This window comes from Triticum dicoccoides, chromosome 5A, assembly GCF_002162155.2.
Source record: "Triticum dicoccoides isolate Atlit2015 ecotype Zavitan chromosome 5A, WEW_v2.0, whole genome shotgun sequence".
NCBI lineage: Eukaryota > Viridiplantae > Streptophyta > Magnoliopsida > Poales > Poaceae > Triticum > Triticum dicoccoides.
In genome coordinates this window covers 187,364,741-187,373,304 of record NC_041388.1, presented here as the reverse complement: position 1 = coordinate 187,373,304, position 8,564 = coordinate 187,364,741, and positions in this window count along the sequence as shown.

Genomic DNA, 8,564 nt, shown 5'->3' with positions numbered 1-8,564 from the left:
AAACTGCGTTCCGCGCTGGTAGCGGAGGCTGACAAGGTCACCTTTGCTGCATACCATCTTGAAGGCCCCGCCAGTCTATGGTGGGAGAATTATGGAGCTATGCGCCCGGCGGGCCATGTCACTACTTGGGCTGAGTTCAGTGAGGCTTTCCGTGAACATCACATTCCGGAGGGTCTCATGGACCGTAAACGTGAAGAATTTTGCAGTTTCACCCAAGGCCGACTCTCTGTGGATGCTTACAGCAGGGAGTTTGGTAATCTCGCACGATATGCAACTGAGGAAGTGTCTACTGATGCCAAGAAGCAAGCAAGGTTCCGTAAGGGCCTTAGTCCTGAGCTTCGCCGCGACCTCCGTCTGCATGAATGCACATCTTTTCAGAAACTTGTCAACAAAGCCATCAGTGCTGAAACTGGTCAGACTGATTATGACGCAACACGCAAGCATGGCCGTGACATGGGTTCCTCATCTGGTGCTGGTCCTCAGAAGCGCCGCGTGTGGGTACCCTACACCGCCCTGCCACCCAGGTTCACACCGAGGCCATCCTTCCAGGCGCCTCGCCCCGTTCAACAGTCTGCACCGGCCAAGCCTTATGGGGGTCCAACTAACAATGCTCCTCCACGTACCAGTTCCGTGACTTGTTTCAAGTGTGGGGAATTTGGCCACTATATGCGTGAGTGTCCCCAGACCAACCCCAATCAATCTGCTAAAGCTGTTGGCCGTGGCAAGCCGACAGGAAAAATATTCCACGCCAAGCCGGTCACCGCTTCACGTGGCCATGTCAACTGTATCTCTGCCGAAGAAGCTCAAGAGGATCCCAACGTCGTTCTCGGTACGCTTCTTGTCAATTGCCACCCGGCATCTGTCCTTTTCGATACAGGAGCCTCTCATTCTTTTATATCTGAAAACTATGCTTGCTTGCATAACGTCGCATTCGGTGATATGCCAACCTCTATGGTAATTCAAACTCCGGGATCCAAATGGCAAACTTCTAGAGTAAGCCATGGAAATGAAATCCAAGTTGACAGACTTGTTTTCCTCGCGTCTTTGATAGCCCTTAAATCTTCAGATATTAATATCATTTTGGGTATGGACTGGATGTCAGCTCATCAAGCCAAAATTGATTGCTTCTCTAGGACTGTTCAACTCACCCATCCTTCGGGGAAGATAGTCAATGTCTTGACCCGAATAGCCAAGCGACAATTATATTCTCTTAACGCCAGCCCTTTGCCAGACCTTGAGGACGTTCCGGTAGTCCGTGACTTCCCGGATGTCTTTCCAGAGGAATTGCCAGGTGTTCCACCTGACAGGGATGTTGAGTTCGTAATAGACCTCATTCCAGGAACCGTTCCGATTGCTAGAAGACCTTATAAGATGGCACCCCTAGAACTAGCCGAGCTTAAGAAACAACTCGATGAGTCCTTGAAAAAGGGTTTCATCCGACCTAGTTCATCTCCGTGGGCTTGCCCCGTCCTATTTGTCAAGAAGAAGGATGGTACGGACCGGATGGTTGTAGATTACCGACCTGTCAATTTGGTCACAATCAAGAACAAATATCCGCTTCCCAGGATCAACGACCTGTATGATCAGCTCGCTGGATCCTCAGTCTTCTCCAAGATGGATTTGAGGTTGGGCTACCATCAAATCAAAATCAGAAACGGGGACATCCCTAAAACGGCCTTTGTTACTCGTTACGGCCAATACGAGTACACCGTCATGTCCTTCGGTTTAACCAACGCTCCAGCCACCTTTTCTCGGTTAATGAACTCAATCTTCATGGAGTATTTGGATAAATTCGTCGTGGTTTACCTCGATGATATACTCATCTACTCCAAGAACAAGGAAGAACATGCCGAACATCTAAGGCTAGTGTTGCAGAAACTTCGAGAGCATCGCCTTTATGCCAAATTTTCTAAATGTGAATTCTGGTTGTCAGAAGTGACCTACCTGGGTCATGTAATATCTGGTAAAGGTATTGCTGTTAACCCTGAGCGAGTTCAAGCCGTCCTTAATTGGACTCCACCTGAATCGGTCAAGCAAGTTCGGAGTTTTCTAGGATTAGCGAGCTATTGTCGTCGCTTTGTCGAGAACTTCTCCAAGGTTGCCAAACCTCTAACCGAACTCCTCAAGAAAGATAAGAAGTTCGAGTGGACTCCACAATGTGAGCACAGCTTTCAGGAACTGAAAAGACGCCTGACTTCTGCTCCCGTACTGGTACCGCCAGACTTCTCCAAAGACTTTGTTATCTACTGCGACGCCTCGCGACAAGGACTAGGTTGCATTCTCATGCAAGATCGACACGTAATTGCCTATGCTTCATGGCAATTGCACCCACACGAGGAGAATTATCCTACTCATGATCTAGAGCTTGCAGCTGTAGTCTATGCACTTAAGACCTGGCGACATTACCTCCTCGGTAATCGTTGCGAAATTTTCACTGATCACCAAAGTCTGAAGTACATTTTCACCCAACCGGATCTGAATCTCAGGCAAAGACGTTGGGTTGAATTGATCACAGACTTCGACTTAGGAATAACCTACACCCCAGGGAAAGCCAACGTCATGGCTGATGCGCTAAGTCGTAAATCTTATTGTAACAATCTGATGTTACAACAAAGTCAACCGCTTCTCCATGAGGAATTTCGGAAGCTTAACCTTCACATTGTTCCTCAAGGATTTCTTTCCACCTTGGTGGCGAAACCTACTCTTACGGATCAAATTATTGCTGCCCAGAAGCGAGATAAGGGAATAGCTAAGATCAAGGAGAACATTGCTAGCGGAGGTGCTAGTTGTTTCTCCACAAATGATCATGGTGTTGTGTACTTTGAGAACCGTCTAGTGGTTCCCAAGAACCAGCATCTACGGCAGTTGATCCTTAAGGAGGCTCATGAATCCCCTCTCACTATTCATCCCGGTAGTACTAAGATGTATCAGGACCTACGCTAGAGGTTCTGGTGGACTAGGATGAAGAGAGAAATTGCTCAGTATATTGCTAATTGCGACGTCTGTCGTCGTGTAAAAGCAGAGCATCAACGGCCTGCTGGCACCCTTCAACCCTTAGCTATTCCTGAATGGAAATGGGATAAAATTGGTATGGATTTCATTACCGGTTTTCCCAGGACCAAGAGAGGGAATAATGCTATCTTTGTCGTTGTCGATCGTCTTTCCAAAGTAGCCCATTTCTTACCTGTTCGTGAGAGTATAACCGCTAGTCAGCTGGCAGACTTATACATCTCCCGAATAGTGTCTCTCCATGGTGTTCCTTTGGAAATTAACTCGGATCGAGGAAGTCTCTTCACCTCTCGATTTTGGGAAAGTTTCCAAAATGCTATGGGAACCCGTCTCTCCTTCAGCACTGCTTTCCACCCTCAGTCGAGTGGTCAAGTGGAACGCGTCAACCAGATTCTAGAAGACATGCTTCGAGCCTCTGTTATCTCATTCGGAATGGACTGGGAGAAGTGTCTTCCATTTGCCGAATTCGCTTATAACAACAGCTATCAATCTAGCTTGGGTAAAGCCCCTTTTGAAGTTCTCTATGGACGACGGTGTCGAACACCCCTTAACTGGTCAGAGACCGGGGAAAGACAATTCTTTGGCCCGGATATGATTCAGGAAGCAGAAGAACAAGTTCGCATTGTTCGTGAAAAGTTGAAAACAGCCCAATCTCGTCAAAAGAGTCAATATGACCGAAAACATAAGGCTATGACTTTTGAGGTTGACGAGAAGGCTTATCTTCGGGTCACCCCTCTGAAGGGAACCCATCGTTTCGGTATCAAAGGCAAATTGGCTCCTCGTTACATTGGACCTTTTCGCATTCTTGCCAAACGAGGGGAAGTTGCCTACCAGTTGGAACTACCTCCGCACCTCTCCAGAGTCCACGATGTCTTCCACGTTTCCCAACTCAGGCGTTGCTTCTCGGATCCTATCCGTGGAGTGGACCACGAAACGCTTGATCTCCAAGATAATCTTACATATCGAGAGTACCCCGTTCGTATCCTCGATCAGGCCGAACGTATCACTCGACGTCATAATATCAAGTTTCTCAAGGTTCAATGGTCGCACCATTCTGAGGATGAAGCAACTTGGGAAAGGGAGGATCGTCTTCGACTCGAGTACCCCGCCTTCTTTCCGGAGGAACCCAAATCTCGGGACGAGATTCTTTTGAGTGGGGGTGAGTTGTCACACCCTAGCTAGTCATGCATTAGAGTGTTGCATCATGTTTACTTTTTCATCACAAACTTGAAGTGGGGATGATAGAACCCCCAGTCCCCTCTGAAACCAACTAGGGTTTATTAAAAACTTTTTCAATGAACCTGAAATGCCCTTCTAAAATGCCCATCATTTTTGTCTTGGTTCAGAACCCCTGCCAAAAGTGGTGCACATTTTCCTAGGCCATCTTAGGGTTTTTGAATTAAATCATAAATATTTGAATTTGGGCATTTAAAATTATATAAAATATTTAAATGCTCAAATACCTCCAAACTAAAATGTTTCATGTTGGAAATAATCCAACTATGGACCAGGAGTAATTTGGTGATTTTTGAAGTTGCCTAGGTATTTTATTAAATTCAACAAAGTTGCAGATATATTAAAAAAAGAAAACAGAAACAGAAAAAAAGGGGAAACCTACCTGGCGCCACCGCAGGCCCACCAGCCAGCCCACCTGGCCGGCCCAGCCCGGCCACCGCTCCAGCGAGCTGCTTGGCTCGCCAGGCAGGCAGCCAAGGTGCTCGGCGGCGGCACCGCAGCTCGCCACGCAGCTGCTCGCCGCCTCGCCGCCTCCCTCGCCCGGCTAACGCCGTGGATCAGCCTCCCTCTCTCCCCCGAACCCCCCAGACACCCCCTCTCCTCTCCAGCTCCTCCCCCTCGCACGCCCCAGCCATGGCCGACGCCATCGCCGCCACCCCCTCGCCGTAGCCACGCCCTCCGTCCACCCCACGCCGTGCCACCGTGTCCAGGAGCTCCGCCGCTGTCCACTTCATCGAGCAGCCGAGCCCCGAGCGCTCGCAACGCCCGAGTCCACCGCACCGACCTCGCCCGAGCTCACCGTCGCCGGAGATCCCCTTCAACGCCGTCGTCGCTCCGGTCCATCTCCGGCCGCACCAAGGACTCCGTCGCATTCACTGTGAGCTTAGCCATCTTCCCCTTCCTTCCGTTCTTGCTCCCGAGCCGTGTAGCAACCTCCCGGAGCTCAACCGCACCCACCGCCGTGGAGCTCGTCGCCGACGTGCTCCCGGTCATCCTCCGGCCACAAGATGGTGTCCATCTTACTCACCGTGTCACTTAGCTTCTAGCTAGCCACTCCACGAGCCTCACCGACCCCTCTAGCGCCAAGTTCACCTCCGACCGAGCCCCGGTGGCCGCCAAAGTCGTCGCCGGCGCCAACTCCGGCCACCCCGACCTCAACGGACTCCGCCAAGAGCTGCGGTTTGTCCTCAGCTCCCCTCCGGTGGTCTCCGCGGCCCGTTTGGTGGCCGAAATGGCCAAAACCACTTCCGCCGCCGCGTCGGGCTCGCCGGCGGCTAAACGCCGGTGCAGCCGACCCGGGTTTGACCACGGGTGGGCCCTGGTTGACTCCTCTGAGTCAATGACAGGTGGGGCCCAGCCCTGTTAATTAAACAGGATTAGTTTTAATTAAGTTTTAATTAAAATAATCACCCTGACATGCGGGACCCACTGTCAGGTTTGACCCAGACCTGTTCCGTTGACCTGCTGACGTCACACTGACGTCAGGCTGACGCAGTAATCGATTTTCTGGATTTAATTTAAATCAGGAAATTCCAGAATATTATTTAAACTTCAAAAATTCATAACTTTTATTCTGTAACTCCAAATTGGACAAATTATATATGAAAAATGATCAGAAAAATCCAATCTATCCATCTGTACTATTTTCATGCATGATCAAACAAGTTAAATTGATGTTTTTAACAGAACAAGGAAAAGCACCTTAAGAGGCCATGTTTGAGTTTGAAATTTGAATCTTCGATTCAAATTTGTTCAAACCCTTCTGGTTTTAGTTGCATTAGCCCAACACACTCATATTGCCATGTTTCATGCATGCATCATATTGTTGCACATTGTTTGGTGATGGTTGTGTATCGGTGTCCTTTGCGACAGGTTCTGCCTCCGAGGAGTACCGTGATTACCCTAACGAAGAACCGTATCAGTGCATCGAACCATCAGGCAAGCAACCAACCATTTGATCATATCGATACAATCCCATGTTCTCGCTCCTGCTCTCTTTTACTGCATTAAGACAACGCGTTTCAAACTGCTGTGTGCTACGGTAGTTGAACCCATTTCCTCTGCATGACCTGTCATTGCCACAGTAACTAGATGAAACCCATTAGCATGTGTAGGATTGTTTGAGCCATATGTATGTGTTGTTCCTACCTTGCTATGCCTGCTATGCTTAGAGTCGTGTCAGGTCTGGTTCATCTGGGTGATGGGCTAGAGTGAAATGTTTATCTCGGTAATGAGAGTGGTGTGGTGAACACGATTTGGTAAAGGTATCGATCAGAGGCCATGTAGGAGTACATGGTGGGTTGTTTCATTGAAGCCGACCTTAAGCACTGAGATCTGTATGCGTGATTTAAGATACAACTACTACCATGCATTGGGCCCTGAAATATGACCCCGCTCGACTTCTTATTCACCCTAGCTCTCTGTCCAGGAGTTGCAAGTAGTTTCTGGTGTTTGTAGCCTACTGGAGGCCGTGGACAGCGCTGACCGTAGGGGTGGGCTGTGATGCGGTAGGTACGTGGCACGGTGTACCGAATACCCGTTAGGTATCTCGGGAACCCTGTTCACATCGTTCGGGGCCGTATGGGAAACCTCGGCCGGACTCCCTGCGGATGGAACCTGAATAGGCGATAAACCTGGACTAGAGGCTTAAGTGTTTAGGTAGGTCGTGGTCTACACCCACGTCGGCTTTCGCTTGAAGTCTGCCGAGCACATGTCGTGTGCAGACGCTAAGTGGTGGAAACATGTATGAAGAAGTACACCCCTGCAGGGTTATCATAATCTATTCGAATAGCCGCGTCCGCGGTAAAGGACTACTTGGTTGCCTATACAGTTCATAGACAAGTAAATGGAAAATGTTAAAAGCCTCAAGATAAGCGTGAGTGCCGAGGATGGCTCTTCCGTAGGAAGACGGAGGTGGATCCTCGGTAGTGTATTGAATTGGTGAGTAGTGGACTCGTGTGCGCAAAACCATTTCAAGTTGGAGTATCGTAGGATAGTCTAGCCAAGAGTCAAAGCTGGCTTGCTGCAATAACTCCACCAACCCTTCTTGATAATATGCATGTATGTAGGTTCTGATGTAAGTCTTGCTGAGTACCTTTGTACTCATGTTGCTATAATCTACATTTTTATAGAAGACGCTGCAACCCCTTCTGATGGGTTCTATGTAGACGTTGACATCAACGAGTAGGCTAAAGACCCAGGTGGTGACCCTGAGCTTGTGAAGGACCACGTAGTATAGCTAGGCTTTCCAAGCCTCTTTTATTTTATTAGTTGTCTGTACTCAGACAAGTTACTTCCGCTGCTGGTTTGTATGACTGTATGACTTGTATGTTGGGTCGTGAGACCCGTACCTTTGTGTATGTTATGTATGGCTCTCTGAGCCTTAAATGAAGTACTTGTGTCGTAGAGTCATGTTGTGATGCTTCGTTGTATTTGCACATATCGAGCATATTGTGTGTATGATTGAAATGCTTGGTATGTGTGGGATCTGACTATCTAGTTGTTTATCTTTAGTAGCCTCTCTTACCGGGAAATGTCTCCTAGTGTTACCACTGAGCCATGGTAGCTTGCTACTGCTCTGGAACACCTAGGCTGGCCGGCATGTGTCCTTCTTCGTTCCTGTGTCTGTCCCTTCGGGGAAATGTCACGCTTTGAGTACCGGAGTCCTGTTAGCCCGCTACAGCCCGGTTTACCGGAGTCCTGCTAGCCCAGTGCTACAGCCCGGACCCACTTGCTGATGACCGACACGTTCGAAGCTGGGTCATGGATGCCTGTCCCTGTAAGTCTGTGCCACTTTGGGTTTACGACTAGTCATGTCAGCCCGGGCTCTTTATCATATGGATGCTAGCGATACCATCATATACGTGAGCCAAAAGGCGCAAACGGTCCCGGGCAGAGGTAAGGCGACACCCGTGGGGATACCGTGCGTGAGGCCGCAAAGTGATATGAGGTGTTACCGGCTAGATCGATGTGACATCGAGTCGGGGTCCTGACACGGACTATATCCTTTGGCCGGACTGTTGGACTATGAAGATACAAGATTGAAGACTTCGTCCCGTGTCCGGATGGTACTCTACTTGGTGTGGAAGGCAAGCTAGGCAATACGGATATGTATATCTCCTCCTTTGTAACCGACCTTGTGTAACCCTAGCCCCCTCCGGTGTCTATATAAACTGGAGGGTTTTGGTTCGTAGGACAACATACAATCATACCATAGGCTAGCTTCTAGGGTTTAGCCTCTCCGATCTCGTGGTAGATCAACTCTTGTACTACTCATATCATCAAGAATAAATCAAGCAGGACGTAGGGTTTTACCTCCA